Source organism: Marmota marmota, unplaced genomic scaffold, assembly GCF_001458135.2.
Source record: "Marmota marmota marmota unplaced genomic scaffold, marMar, whole genome shotgun sequence".
NCBI classification, from domain to species: domain Eukaryota; kingdom Metazoa; phylum Chordata; class Mammalia; order Rodentia; family Sciuridae; genus Marmota; species Marmota marmota.
The window spans coordinates 2,290,658-2,306,448 of record NW_026000137.1 but is presented as its reverse complement, the minus strand read 5'-3'; the positions used below and the strand labels follow the sequence as shown (position 1 = coordinate 2,306,448).

At 37.8% G+C, this 15,791-nt stretch overlaps 1 protein-coding gene across 5 annotated transcripts in view; it reads left to right on the top strand.

Moving 5' to 3' along the window:
• Cdk14 (cyclin dependent kinase 14) overlaps window positions 1-15,791 on the top strand; it is a 614,076-nt gene that overhangs the window by 572,233 nt on the left and 26,052 nt on the right. For 4 of the 5 annotated variants that reach the window (XM_048785432.1, XM_048785433.1, XM_048785434.1 and 1 more), the window contains one exon: window positions 12,595-13,735. The exons of the other annotated variant lie outside the window; for it this stretch is intronic. The gene's annotated coding sequence lies outside the window, so the exon portion shown is untranslated. Of the gene's footprint in view, window positions 1-12,594; window positions 13,736-15,791 lie in introns of those variants that run through there. 5 annotated transcript variants of the gene reach the window in all.

Sequence of the window (15,791 nt, the reverse complement as noted above, 5' to 3'; positions counted from 1 at the left end):
TCATCCCGTTAAAATTTCTTTTAATAAGAAAGTGCTGAGAGAGACAATTTGAGCTTTATTTTGTTAATCCAATCACAAGTGTTTTATATCCTATTTGGATTAAAATACCCAATAATTGATTATGAGAATTATGCAAGCTCTAGCACTGAAACTTGGGATATGGGTAATTAAAAAATGAAAGATCTTTTTTCCATTTTAGTATTTCAGGCCTGGGCTCATTACGCATGACATCTCATACAGAGAAACTGAATCTAATAATTGCAAAAGAAACAAAACTAAAACAGCTGTTGAAGCCACTTGGACTGATTTTTTTTTAATTTATATGCATTAAATAAAATATAATTTATTTAAATATTATGTTTAAATGGACCTATAGTGATTGTTTTTCCCCATAATAACATGAAACAACTAAGTCCCTAGATTTATTTTATGATTATTATTCCAAATGATACCAGGATTGCAAAGTCAGAACTTTTGAAAATGACTAAGAGACATGAGCCGTGGTAGATGCTTAGGGTGCTAGTTAAATGCCAACAGACTGGAAAACAAACAGCATAACCCAGACAAGATGTGACTTTGTTCTTTAGCATCCATGTGAAGAGGAAATCAAATATTTCTGGGATGTGCTCCCCTCTCAGAGGTGTGTAAAAAAAAAAATTCACATTCTCAACTTACTGCATTGTGTGTGGGATTGTGACTTGGGGCAAGGCAAATGGGGCACTACATCACTTCTTAGAATAAAAGCTCAATTCACTTAACTCAGTTGGTGCTTTTGTTTCAGTCTGCCACAAGTGGACAGTAAAAAAGCATGAAGCATCCCTTAATCCCACGAGCCTGGGGTGTGCTGGCTACTCTCCCTGCGTTCTCCAGCTCTGTTGCCAATGGAAGTGAGGGATTGACCCCAGGCCTCAACCACTGTTCTTTGCTCTGCCACTAAACCACTGAGCTGTTGGCACTTTGATTGTTTTATACCAGGAGGAAACCAACTGTGTTGATGTGAATGTCTTATTCATCAGACATTACAGGCTTCACAGTTTTAATGAGCTGAAACTCCTAGTCCAAGACATGCAGCCACAGTGAATCAAGTCAAGTGATATAGTGACGACATTTTCTAATTTAGTGCAGTTGCTCTTTAAAGGGTTTGATGGTATTTCAGAACTCTAAACACTGCAATTACAAAGTCTGTCTGAGGTTGTATGTTAATCAAAAACAGCAAATTGTGTTTGACTTATAAAGGACAGCAGAGTACTAAAGGTTGGAATTATTCTTGCATAGTTTTTCCTTTTAACCACGTAGACAACTGTGAAGACACAAGTGAACAAACTACTCACCAAATACCTAGGGTATCTTTCTTGCATATGAAAATGTCTAAGTTGTTCCCAGGGGCTATATTTTAAAATTACAGTCCTGGGGAAGAAGCTTAGTTTCTATGTCATCATTTGTCCTGAACACTGAATATTTCCTCAAGGGTGGAATAAAACATTTCAGCATTAAATGTTTCAAAATCTTGTACTTTGTGAGCAATTGCAAGAGTCATTTGGAGAACCAACTGCATTATCTGATTTCATGGCATATATTTACCCACAGCTTTCACAGAAGCAGCTTGAAATGTCCTGTGTGTGAAAAGTATGTGACTTTCTTAGGTTGGAGCCTGGGACTCCCTGGCTCACAACTTCAGGCACCTCTTCACTGCAGACAGAATAAGGCATAAACTCCTGCCCAGAGCACTTAAGGCCCTCCCCTCTGTCCTGCTCACCTGCTTTTCAGCCTTCCTGCGTCCATCTACATCATATCCCAACATGACTTGCAGGCACATGCCTGAGGCACTGACCTTCACTGCCTCTCACGGTCCCTGCCTGTGCAAGATGGCCTCCTCTGTCCCTCTCTATACTTTTACTTAGTCAAAGCCCAGATCTTTCTCACTGTGCTGGCACCTCTAGGATAGCATTTATATTTTCCATTTTGCTAGTTGTCCTGGCCATCTTCCCTCCAAACACATGAGCTCTTTAAGGACATGCTGGTCAATGTTCAACTCTCAGCTCTTCAGAAAGCAGAAAAACCCTGATTGGTTGTTTTTGTGTGTGTTGTGGTATAAACACTCCCACGGTGGCTGATGGGTTTATCAGCTGGCTTGCAAAATTTTCCAAAAATTTTAAAATTCAACTCTTAAACCAGTTCAAGTCAATTGTAGAATACTAATGGGACCTCACTTTATGAGTCCTGTTATTAGTAATCCTCATCCACCCTGAACACCGGGCTATGTTTAAAAAACAGATGCTCAGTAAATGTTTCCTGAATTGATTTAGAGAGGGCATTGATAGTGTTGCTCCTCCATCACTGCTCCTACAGGCTCATTTCCTGCAGTGATCTGTGCAACATCTGCATTTATGGTCCATTCAGAGGGGTGGCTTTAGCCGGCTCCTCTCAGCGCACCAAAGGCATGTGAATTGATGGATACATTGTTAAATGCACTCAAGAGTTACAGTGAGGAATGGTTGGTGGTCTTGACTTCTACAACCAAATCATTAGAGCAGAATGTGAGTCACTGTGACTTTAAATAAATAAATAAGAAACAGAAATAAAAGCCAAAACACAGAGTCAAGATTGTGTCCCTCCCAAGAAGAGAAATGAAAAATCCCAGCATAGTGTGGTGAGTTGAAAGGTGAAAAGGCTGCAGGTTCTGTTCCTGTCTTCCCACTGCTGAACCTGTTGCCCATTTTGGAGTTTCCCATCTGTAACACTTTCACAACTCACATTTTGAGGTTGAGATGTCAGCATATTTTTCACTTCGTGTAATAAAGTGCCAATCTTGCTGCCTCTATGGAAGTCACCCCATAACAATACTGTTGTTCCTGATAGAGTTTCCAATTCATTCTGATTTGCCTCTGTTTTAAAACCAAAGCTCCCCCATCTTCAGGAAGTCCCTCAATCTGGGCAACCTGGGACTGCTGATCACCTGAGTTCCCATAAAGGTTGTGGGTCCTATGTGCATGCTCTGGGTGTTACTATAATCCACTTCCTATCACTGATGTTCCAGAAGACATCTAGTCAATGACTAAAAAGATTTGAACCCTAACTTTTTTTTTCTGGTTTAAAAAACCTGTTCTCTTCTGTGGTCCTATTTTTCAGGCACTTTTATTAACATAAATGAGAGAGGCCTCTTGATAGGGAAAAACACCACATGAACACAAAATGCTAGGATTTATTTCTCATAACCATATACATAGCATTCTGTAATTACAACTTTTAGAATTCATATTGGGTATTATAGAAATATAGCATCTAGTAGTGGGACAACTAATATCAAAATACTTTAAAACAACCAGTTATTATTTGTGTGGAGTACATGCCAGAGGACTTTACCTGTGAATAAAGCCTTCACTTCTATGGTTCACTGATTTGTTCTTGATGGAGAAGTTGTTCACTGACATTGTAGTGAGGCAGCCAGTTGGAGGGGAGCTTAGCTGGCTGTCCAGATCCGCATCCCTTAGAACGGACTTGCTGGATCTGCCTCACGGTCTACAGACATTTCCTGGTGGAAATAATGTGTTCAAGTCATGTCCACAATGTGTCACTTTGTAACCATGTCAGAATATGTTCCCACAAGAATGGATGTTCCTGCTATAATGTAACATCCACATTTCTGCCTATGTTTAATAAAATACTACAGTAAAATCTATAGGGCTTATATAGGGAAAAAGAGAATAAGGGGGAAACCATTCAGAATGCATTCAACTTAATAATACAGCACTCACATATGCAACAAAAACACCAATAAAAATACTAGAAATTTATGGGTGGAAGAAGCTGGATGTCAAGATTGAGGCTACTATATTAGGTGAAAGAGCAAGCTGCTCAAGGACCCAGGAGAATTGTACAAAAAACAGTTACTTCCAAAACACAGCCTGTAGCCAAACCAAGCATAAAGGAGACATGTGGGGTAGATGGACAGCACGTACCATACCACATGCCTCTGCAGCTTGCATGCAACTGTGTTTGGGTGTCTTGCACATGGCTGCTGTTACTTGGTACCGCAAAGCTTTAAGCATTGCAAAGAAATTTCTCATGAACCAAAATGACTTCTGGTTTATGCTGACATCATTATATCTCATCATTGTATGGGATCTAATTATGCCATAGAAATGAATATTTTAGCTTTGCAAGTTTCTACTGAATAAGATGGTGATCATATATATTGAATTCAAAACCCTAAGCATGAAAACTTCAACATGTTGGACAATAACACCAGACAAACTTCATTTTGGAAAAAAGGAATTAACCCAAAATGGAGTCACATCTCTTCTCAAATCTTGTAATTAAAGTCCAACATAAACTCTCATGTTTCTCTGACTAGTGACTTAGAAGTTATTTTATAAGATGTGTGTGTGTGTGTTAAGTTGTAAAAAAAAAAAATGCACACACTCCTGAGTTACATGACTTTGTATTTGATTTATTTAAATATAATTTAGTAGGACTGTAATATATAAGGAGGGTTAAAGGGTCAGAATCCTATTTAATTAACTTATACTCACTTGGGAGCCAGTCACTTATAAAGGTATGCTAAGCAAATAAATCTTCAAATAATGTAAAATCCTTGAAAAGAATAAGCCACCTTTGGTGAAGCCTTTTATATTAAGTCTGTCATTAATATGATTTCAGTGAGCTATTTCAAACAGTTTTTATACATATGTCTTGACATATATTCATATATTTAATTTTTTAAGATCACATCATTAAAATGATTTCAATGAGCTATTTAAACCTCCCAGTTTTGTATGTACATAAATATATACATATAAATGTGTTTTATTTATATATATATTTTTTAAATCCCAAAGAACCATAGGCCGAGTTTTATATAAGGGGGCTTGGCTAGGGTAGAATAGAGATGCTTCGGATTAGACAGAGGAGAGTGAAGGGAGGGAGGAGGCATGGGGGTAGGAAGGGTAGTGGAATGAATTTGACATGACCCTGTGTGCATATATGATTACATGACTGGTATAATTCTGCATCATGCACAACCAAAAGAATGAGAAGTTATTCTCCACCTATGTATGATGTGTCAAAATGCATTCTACTATCATGTATAATTATTAGAACAAATTAAATTATTTAGAAAAAATCACTGTATATATGACTTTTTTCAAGAAAGATTAAATGTGCCTTGGTGTTCTGAGAAGACCTAGATCAGGAATTTCCTCACACCTTCTTGGCATTCATTGAGGTAAATAGTCTCAGAGTTGCTTTCTTTTTGTCTGTATTTGTCTGAAATATGACCAGTGTTTTATATTTGCATAAATGTGATGTAATCAATAGACTCACCATTAAAATAGAGCATTCTTTTAAATGTAGGCTAATTACACATCCTATAATGCCTGGTGTTTAATGAGGATTTCAATAAATGTTTGTTGATAATGAAGATTATTAAAATGATATGTTAAGTCCATCTCCTCATGTGAAAAATGCTTTGTTTTGCAATGTTAGACTTACGGCTTTGCCTGAAAATTTTTAATTAAAATCACCACTTTGGCATAAAGCTTAAAATGTGCAGAGTTGCTGCAATTAGCTCATTGTGCATCCATATGGATGTTACCAAACAGCTTTCAACTTAAAGGATTTGGGCCATTTTGAATGATGGACCTTCTGTTAAGCCTAAAACAAAGCCTGTCTGTCTCTGTGTTCATTTTAATTAATATTATCTTGCTGGTCTCAAAGATGTGCTCTCTTTTGGAGGGAAGAAGCATGATTACATAAATCAGAAATAACTTACAGAAGTGGGTCTTACTAATTTTCTACTTCCTTCTGTTTCATGCCACTTCCTTCCACCCCCCAAGGAGCCTCAGAGTAGTTTCAGAGAAATTGAAAAACAGTGATTCAGATGTTCGTTAGCCAAATCCTAACAACCTCACTCAAAAAATTATGAAGTTAAGCTGACCTCAGATTTTGTGAATTCGGTGAGAAGTCTAAAACTTATCATTTTGAGTCCAACATGGATATAAAATCTACAGTATAAAAGTTGATTATGACTTATTAATATTTGCACTTGGCTAGGCACTTATGGCTTACTTACGGCACTTACCTGCAAACTTTCTTTTTCTACAGTAGCAAACTGAACCCAAAGATGAATGACACACAGACAAAAAAAATTGTTTTGTTTACTTTTCTTGGTATTCTAAGCAGAATAGCTCAAAGTGTCAGAGCCTTGTAGGGGTGTTTGTTTTCTGAACATTTTTCATGTGAAACCTGGTTGATACTATACTTAGGAGAGAGGAGCATTCTGGACTTTCTGCTCTCATCAAAATCAGATTAAGTTCTACAGAGTTGTATTTTAATCAAGACCCTGATTTGCTAACTATTTTCAAATATCTGTCCTACAACCACTCTCCACATACCCTCAGAAAGACACTGACCCTGCTGCCTGCTGGGCACTATCTGTCTGGTGCCCAAATAAATCCAATTTTGAATGCTGGGTTTAAAAGCAAACTGCTAAAATGAGTTTTTAAAATTCTTCATTGGATTCTTAAGAAGAGAGTAAATGTGAAAGATTACAAAACAAAATTTTAATTTACCAGAACACATGGGTAAACTAATTCATCCAACATGTGAGTGGAAAGGCACAAAATCAGTATGTTCTCTACAGAATACCAGCATGGCAAATCCTCAGCAAATTTTGATTTTTCTTTTATTCTAGCACTATGGAAATTCATTCCCCATATCCTCTAGATTTGGCATGAAGCCATCGTAATTTTTCCACATTACTTGGAATATTTATTTTTTTTAAAGCATGTAATTAACTACATACCTGTATTTAAATGCCTCCTATGTACCAGTATTTTGAATTCTACATTTGAGAAAGGGTAAGAATTAGTTTTACTGTAGGACAGAAACAGATAAACTTGGTCAAGTGATATTCACTTATTTCTAGAAGAGAACTTAATAGTTTTATAATTCTAAACCACATGTGCTGCTGTGAGGGAGCTTCCTTTCTCTCAAATTGTGTTTCTTCCTTCTTTACAAAGAAGTCTCTGCAATAGAAAGGAGCGGATTACCCTACAGCTTCACATACATCCTGAAGAATATCCTGTTCACAATTTAGGCAAGGAAAGGAAACCCTACAGTTGTTTTAATTTGGAATCAAAATAATCACTTCTCTCCAGTGAGTCTTAGAGGAGGGAATGTGCCAGAGTCTTCCTGTAGAAAAAAAGAATACTTTGAGGAGGGGTAGTGAGCAACAAAAATAAATAAATAAAATAAACACAATCCCTTGGCAAGGGTAAACAGGCCAGCGCAAAACAGGCATCTGATCATGCCGGAGCGCCCTGAGCTGGGTCCTTGGCTCTGGTGTCCCTCTGGTATGTTAACTCTGTGTGTGTGTGTGTGTGTGTGTATGTGCGCACTCATTTGTGTAGGTGTGAATGTGTGTGTATGTGTGTACACACAAAGACTTATCAGGGCACACAGAGGGAATTAGAAAGAGCCTGGCCCATTTTTAATTTGGGTCTGTTTGCTTGCATTTAGCACTTAAGGGCTTCTACATTCAGTTTGCTCAAAAGAGTGATGAAGCACTCCTTGCTTGTGCCTCAAATCAGAAATGCATGAAGTGCAGCTGCAGAGATAATACATTTTCCCCAAAGGCTTTGGCTGAGCAAATTAGGTGTCAATGGGGTGCCTGCGCAGGCAGTACTCTCTCTAATTAGTCTCTTGAGCCTAGTTGGTGGCGGGTATGAGATGATCTAATCAATTGGTCTGTGTCTGATGGTTCGTGTAAAAATCCTACCAGGCAGACTGTCTCCCACAGGTCACCCACCTGCACAGCGGGACTGCTCATTTTCATTTTTCATCTCCTCCATCACATGATGCTGACAGTTGGTTTTAAGAAAATTGAATCCAAAAAATATCTAGTTCATAGGGCACATGGGTCAGAACAAAGTTGCATTATGGGTACCAGCAATCCAATTAATTAATATTTATAGCTGAGAAGCTCTATGTAGATATTTCTGAATAAGGATTTTATCAATCGAATCCAATTTCGGGTTTAAAACATTCATTTCTAGAGAAAGAACATTGTAAAAGCTGAAAGCAAGATAAAAATGGCATCCATTAATCTTATGATCATATACCTATGAGTGTATGTGCACATAGTTAAGCTTATAATTCATAGTCACTGTTCATTTGTATTGTGCAGGCAATGTGTTTTAATTATCAATCAAACATAAGGGAAAGATTTACCCTGATGTATTTTACCTCCCTGTGATAGTAGTATAACTTCTTTCCTTCCACCTAATTCCCTACCCATCAAATGCATAATTACATTTACATTTTAAAAATACTTTTTCTAGCAATAAACTGATCTACCTCATATGTGTTCATGAAAAATTGAAGCTGATGCTGCCCAAGAAAGGATGAGGGACATCCCATGCTCTGGTGAACAGTATTAGGCAGGGTAGGTGGCACAATGTGGTCTATTCAGTCATCTCACAGAGACAGCAGTCTTACTCTGGTTGGCACCTCCTTTATTTTCTTATTATTGGTTTCTTCCATTAATGTCAGAACCAAACCTAAGTAATGGACTTACCATAATCACTGCATTCACTGTTTGTTATCCAATTACTGTTATTATCTATTATCCTTTATTATCCAATTCTGCTTTCACCCTAAGTTAGCCATTAGTTAACCCAGCAATTATACTCAAAAGAATCAGGAAGAAGGCAAGTGGGAATATCATCAGTAGCAAAAAACAGTCCTAAATCAATCCAACAGATAATAACATGGTATTGACTATGGTGACAGCATAGTTTACTATTACATGAAATCAAATATGTTGGAAATCTAATCATTTCTTTCAAACAGAACATTAGAGTCAAAAACAACAACCACAAAGAAGTGTGGCCTACAGGAAGGTGTCAGTCTTATCCACCATTCTCCACTGGTGGCGTGTCATCTATGGATGGCCTGCTCTGTACCCAACACTGTCACTGGGCACTGTTGCTACAATAAATAGCTGCTTTGTATGAGCAATTTCAGCAACAAGCAGGAACAGAAACATGGTGCTCACCCTCAGTAAAGGCACCATGAAGGAACTAACTCCAAGTCTGAGAACATCTTCCACTTCCATATTTTCAGATTCTACCTTTTCCCCTTCCTGTTCGTTCAACAACTATTTATTGAGTGCTTAAGCCAAGCCTGAGCTGCGATCTGGGAAACATAGGCCAACAAAATCAAAAAGAACCTAAACTTAAGAACCTAAAGATGCCATCTGCCCTCTTACTGCTTCTTGAGAGGAAGTGTCTTGGAAGGGACTAAACCAAGTCCTGGTCAAGAGGTCAATTGGGCACCAGTTCTCCGTTGTGTTGATTATTTGACACCAAATTAAATGACACCAAACCTGTCATTTGGGTGTTGTTGTAGGAACTCTATGCCTAGAGAGTAGATGTCATAGCTCCTCTGTCTGGGTTAGGCAGCCTTCTGCCTAAGTAACACAGAAGGAAAAGGATGTTTTTGTCATCTTCTGAATAAAATGTCAAGATTAGTAGTGGGGTTGGAACTGGATAAAGTGTCTATTGACCAGCGGACCTGAAATACTGTGGGGCCAAGTGCTCTCTCTCCTTGATGTCATCGGCCTCAAGAAAGATAGGGCCTAATCAGAATGTGTGCTAATATGGGAGCAGCAGGTACAGGAAGGGTAAATGTTTTCCATTTCCCTAGGAGAACAAGGGTGAGATGGTTGTTCCATGGAATTATTTTCTACAGTGGTAGATTCTTTAAGACTTGATAGACAGGTACAATGGCACATGCCTGTAATCCCAGCAACTCAGGAGGCTGAGGCAGAAGGATCACAAGTTCAAAGCCAGCCTCAGCAACTTAATGAGGCAACTTGATGAGACCCTGTCTCAAAATAAAAAATAAAAGGGAGTAGGAATGTGACTCAGTGGTTAAGCAACCCGAGTTCAATTTGCAGTACCGCCCTCAAGAAAAAAAAAAAAACTGAAAGAAAGAAATGACTTGAAAAAAGCATATCTGGGCAACCAGGCAGGGGTGAGGGAAGTCCAAGTGAGCCACATAAAGAAATGTCCACAAAACATCAAGTATTTGAGATAACAACTGAGGAGTTTGGACTTAATGATAGCAAAGGGCTTGTATATGGTTTCCATTCATACCCAGGCTTCTCTCAGAAACCAAAAGAAAAAGGCTTTTGTTTACTGATACAGTCACTATACATATAGAACTCTCAGGAATAGAAGGTTGTCCCTGCCTCACACCATATGCAAAAATTAACTCAAAATGGAGTAAAGATCTAAATGTAAGGGCTTAAACTATTAAGACTCATAGAAGAAAATATAGGAGTAAATCTTTATAACCTTTAATTTCACAATGAGTTTTTAGATATGGCACCAAAAGTACAAACAACAAAAGAAAAAATTTATAAAATGGACTTTGAAATTAAAATTTCTGTGCATCAAAGGACAAAATCAACAGAAAAGGCAGGCCATGGAATAGAGACAATATCTGCAAATCATATACGTGATAAGGGATTAATATCCAAAACGCATAAAGAACACCTACAACTCAACAAAAAAGACAAACAATCTGATTTTTAAAAGAGCAAGACTTGAATAGATATTTATCCAAAACAGATACTCACTTATATGGCAAAAAAAATAAATAAATAACCACATAAAAATATGTTCAATGTCACTAATCATTAGAGAAATGTAAATCAATGCAAATGAAATGCAAACCAGTTCATGACACTAGGATGGCTATAATTTAAAAAACAAAACAAAGCAGAAAACAACAAGGATTGGCAAGGGTGTGGAGAAATTGGAACCCTTCTGCATTGTAATGTAAAATAGTGCAGTGAATGTGGAAAACAGTTTTAAAACAGTTTGGCAGTTTATCAAAAAGTTAAAATGGAATTGCCATATGACCAAGAAATTCCACTCCTAGGTATATACCCCAAAGAATTGGAACTAGGCATTGGAACAGACATTTGTACTTGAATGTTTATAGCATCACTATTCACAATGGCCAAAAAGTGATACAATCCAATATACATTAACTGATGAATGAATGAAAAAATGTGGTCTATCCACACAATGTTATTCAGCCATATAAAATAATGCAGAACTGATACATACTACAATATGAATGAACTTCAAAAATGTTATGCTAAGTGAAAGCAGCCAGGTCACATATTATATGATTCCATTTATATAAAATATCCAGAATAGGTAAATCCATAAAGACAGAAAGATGGTTAGTGGTTTCCAGGCGATGGGGCAAAGGAAGACTGGGGAATGAATGCTTAAACAATATGGAGTCTCCTTTGGGAGTGATGAAAATGTTTTGCAACTAGAAAGGAACAATGGTTGTACAACATTGTGAGTGTACAAAATGTCACTAAATTATACACTTCAAAATGGTTAATTTTATGTTGTATGAATTTCATCTCAATAAAAAAAGGAAGGTTAACCTTCTGAAAAATTATCATGATAAGTGGGGAGAAATGAGTGAGGGTAGGGATATGCTGTTTTGATGGCGCTTAATGTATGAGTGAAACTTTTGACTTTCAATATATTTGGTCAAGATATTGCAGGTTACTGCCATGCAGGAGGGTGCCCTTATTGGTGCGGCCACTGGAGGAACAGCAGGGCACCTGCACTATGAAGTCTCCAAACAAGGTCAAAACCTGTGAGATTAGACTCTCTCCCAGGTTGCCTCTGTGTCAGGGAGGATGGCAGCATGGCCATGTAGATGGAGACAGGCAGGCCTGGCCAGGACTCGGTGACCAGGAACTAGCTTTTAAACCTGGTGGGTGGGTTCTGAGACACAGTGGAGCTGATGGATCAATTCTTAAGGCTGTGTGACGTGAACCCGGGATTCCCACCCTAACCTGGCCAGGTGTTCTTTTCCCATCCTAGAGATTCAACAAAGATGTTTAAGGGCTAAAAAGAAGGGGAGAGAGAAACTCAGGGAACATTCCTTCTTGCTTCTTGAACCAATCACTTATCAAGTTTTAGGCAGACGTCATGAGAAAGTTACCATCCTGTGCAGGATGTTGGGTCTGCCAGCTCAGGTCACGCTGGTCACTTCTCATTCTACTGAGACTAAAGTAACAGGTAATAGGCAGCTCAGGAATTCTATCCAGCTGATTTGTTTTAAAAGCATGTATGTGATCCATTTTTCTATTTCATGTTCATAAAAGTGAACATAATGTTATGTCCTTTTAATGGTGTATATGATGCTACAGGGCCTTAATTAAGACCAGTGGTACTACTAATGATTTGGGAAAGGAAATATGTTGAGTTTCTGTTTCTTAAGTAATCTAAAGGAAGTTAGACCACTTAAATTCATGGAGTTAAATTATTTTAAGGGAAGAAAATGCAATCAGACATTTATTTATTATATTAGAATTTTTTTGGTTAAGGAAACTATTCTACCTCAAATATATGTGCTTGGGGTGGCTGTGAAAAACCCTGGTGAGCTCACTGTGGCCTGACCAATTTTGATGTCTTGTGTAATTTAGGAAAAATGAATGAAGTAAGTTTTTTTTTTATATATATATAAAACAATTTTCTCTCTTCCTCCTCCCAGGATTAAGTTGTCATCAATCTGGGAAAAAAAAAAAACAAAAAAACATTAATGAAGTGGCCAATAATGTGAAGGGAATCATGGATCAGTTTCCTTTCGCTCCCTGCGGTGGATTTCACTTACGAGAAAATTGAAGCTGGCAAGACCCTGTTTTCTCTGCAATTTATTTAAAACCTTGCACGCATTTGGATACCTTGTGATTTCCAAGAACTATGTGAAGATTAAGCTTGGCTTCCTGATACATGGCATGTATTCTTTTCAGTCTTTTGTGTTTGATTTTGTTTGATTTCCCTCTGCAGCCCAGCATCTCTGTAAAGGTTTTTATGCTTTCACCAGCCATGTCTTAAATACATTAAGACAACACATTTGGCGTTCACACTTCTTCAGTAATGTCTGTACTTGAAAGCCACACAGTGGCATAAAACAATGTGTGTTTTCTTTGAGAGCAGTGCACATTTTGCAACCACTAGGAAGGACATTTTTCGCTAAAGCAAACCCCTGTTCACTGACTGACTAGACAGCATGGTCCCAGACTGTGGGACCCCACCTGTCGCTCACCTTTTGAGGATGTTTGCAAATGTGTGTGGTTTTTTTTTTCCCCCTTGGAAATAACTGTGCATTTGTATAGGATACTGGATCTGCTTAGCATTTTCAAGCCACATAACGTGACTGTTTTCCAAGCAGGTTGAAGATGAAGCAGCAAGTACCAAGCATTTAGAAGGAAGTTAGGGGAAATTGCTTATTTTTCAACCTCTAGAAATTGTGGTAACTTTTTACATGTGTCCTGGGTCTTGTCAACATCTCATTTTTCCCCTATCCATTCTGTTACACTTTGTATCTTCTAAATGGAGAAAATAATGAGGAACAGAATGTTTAAAACTTGGATGCAAAAGGCTGTATGGATGGACCCTGAAAGCAGTCTTGGTTAATGAACACTTGCAAAGCAAATTACAGAATTACCCAGAGTCAGAAGTTTGCTCAGTTACAGCAATGCACCTTTGAATTACATTTTTAAAAAAACATTCCAAGCTGATTGAAAGGCATCGTAGGGTACCTGACTTTAAACAGGCTCCTGGAATAACTGTTCAAATGCAGGTTTTAGAAACAATGCAGGATTCTTGCTTTAAAGGTGAAAATGGGGGGGGGGGGGGAAGAAAAGAAAGAAAGGCTTCACTTCCCTTATTTAAGGAGTTGAGGACCTTGGAGGATGAAGGTGAGTCTGGGAGCCTGGGGAAAAAGTGCTCAGGGTACAAAGTGCTCTGATATGGAGGGGTTCTCCTGATGCAGGCCAGCTCACATGGGGTGGGCCTTCCTGCTGAATCCCAGTAATACTGAGGCCACAGGGCAGTTAAACTTCATCTAAAGCATGAACTTAGCTCCTCTAAGCAAATTCCCATGAAAATACCTCCACATACATTGTTTTACATTTTCCCTTTAGTCAGAAGGAAGGAGAAACTACAAGCTTGAAATGTGTCACACATTTTTAGAATCAAAACTAGGAATTATGATCCAAATAGACAAGGGCTTCCTGAGAGTTGGGTGAGAGAGAAGCATTTCTACAGTCAAACCCGAAATCCCTACTGAAGTGGACTCAGCATTCCTAAACCCTAACATGGTATTATCTCTGGAGTAAGGTGCAAGTAGATATGTCAAGAGTCATAACTCATCCAAATGTAGCCTTCTTTTAAACTTACAAATGCCAAGCAAAGAATTATTTACAGATTGGTTTGAAAGAGAGCAAAAGACACCCAAAGCTAGAGTGTTTTTCTGTTTGCTACCTAGAAGTCCTTTTCATTCCTCTTTCATTCATTCCAACTCACCAGAAGTCTTTAGAAGTATTTCAATTTAAAGTATACTTAAAATTAGGATTTCTTAAAGGAAATGTGGGGAGAAAAGTTGACGTTTAATGAAAAGCAGCCTTCCTTGTGATTTGTTTTAAGTCATTCATTTGGGGTAGAGTCATAATTTTTATATTTTACTAAGTTTACATTAAGAGTTTGCTCATTAAATCTTAGTATTTAATAAGTTTCTAACTTGGAATTTTGAAAATATTCACTGTTGGAAGTCTTCAGTAGGAATGTTAGGGTGATTAGAGATCTGTGCTCTTGTCATAGACAACTTCTCCTGGGAAGTAAAACAATACCACTCAGTGTGCGTGTAAGGGGAATCTGTCATTAGAGAAATGTGATGATCAGAAGTTGGAAGGTTTTGAGTTCCCCATTCTTGACACTGATACACGAAATCCAAATTTCTGTTTGTCTCTCTCCTTTTCTATTTGCAGACACATTCTCCCTCCCCTGCATTTCATTCCTGCCTTCTCTGAGGGCAGTCATGAAAATTAATACAGACTGTTCATTAACAGAGTTATTATACTATTGAGAAAGCACTGGAATGTTTTGTGAGATTATTTTTATATGAAGGAATAGCTTGAATTTGAAGAGCTGGTAAGAAGAGTTACAAATACCTTAACACAGTGATGGTATCGCCATGACATCACTGCACACAGTGTTCTGAAAGGAGGTTGGGGACTTAAATTCCATTTTCTTACAGGTACAGTTTGACTGACTTAAAAATACAAGATACATAGGACATGAAAAAACCTTTTTAAATGCTCAGCAAAAAAAAAAAAAAAAAAAAAAAGGTCCAAGGCAGAGTAGCTGTCCATCCATGAAGCAGGGATGAGAAGCTAATTCTACCTCCCAAGAGTGATTAAAAAGTTTTCAGGGGAGCCTCCAGGCTTGCAAAAAAAAAAAAAGCAAAGCCTCTTAGTATCCTTTCCTCTGTGTGTATATGACAGCCAGTACCCTAGGTATGCATCTATATAAGATACTCATCTGTGAATATTACTGGGTTTGTAATCTTTGTTATATAAGAGGATGTTTAGGCTATACATACTGGGGCAGATTATTGCCTGCCCCCTATACATAGGAATATGCCCATAATTGCGCATAACTTCCATCTCCTTTACTGGCTTGTAGGCAGAAGAAACTATGTATGTTACTTATGTTACTGCGTTACAGTTTTCTCATACACCAAAAGAAAAATTTAAGAATCTCAAATAACATAAGCAATTTCCTATTCTCATTCCCCTTCCCACAGCAGCATATTTTAGAGGGACATACAAAATCTAAATTCTCTGTTCAGGAGTGGACTTGAAAAAATTTGTTTTTATCTTTTTTTTTTTTTTTTTTTTTTTTTTT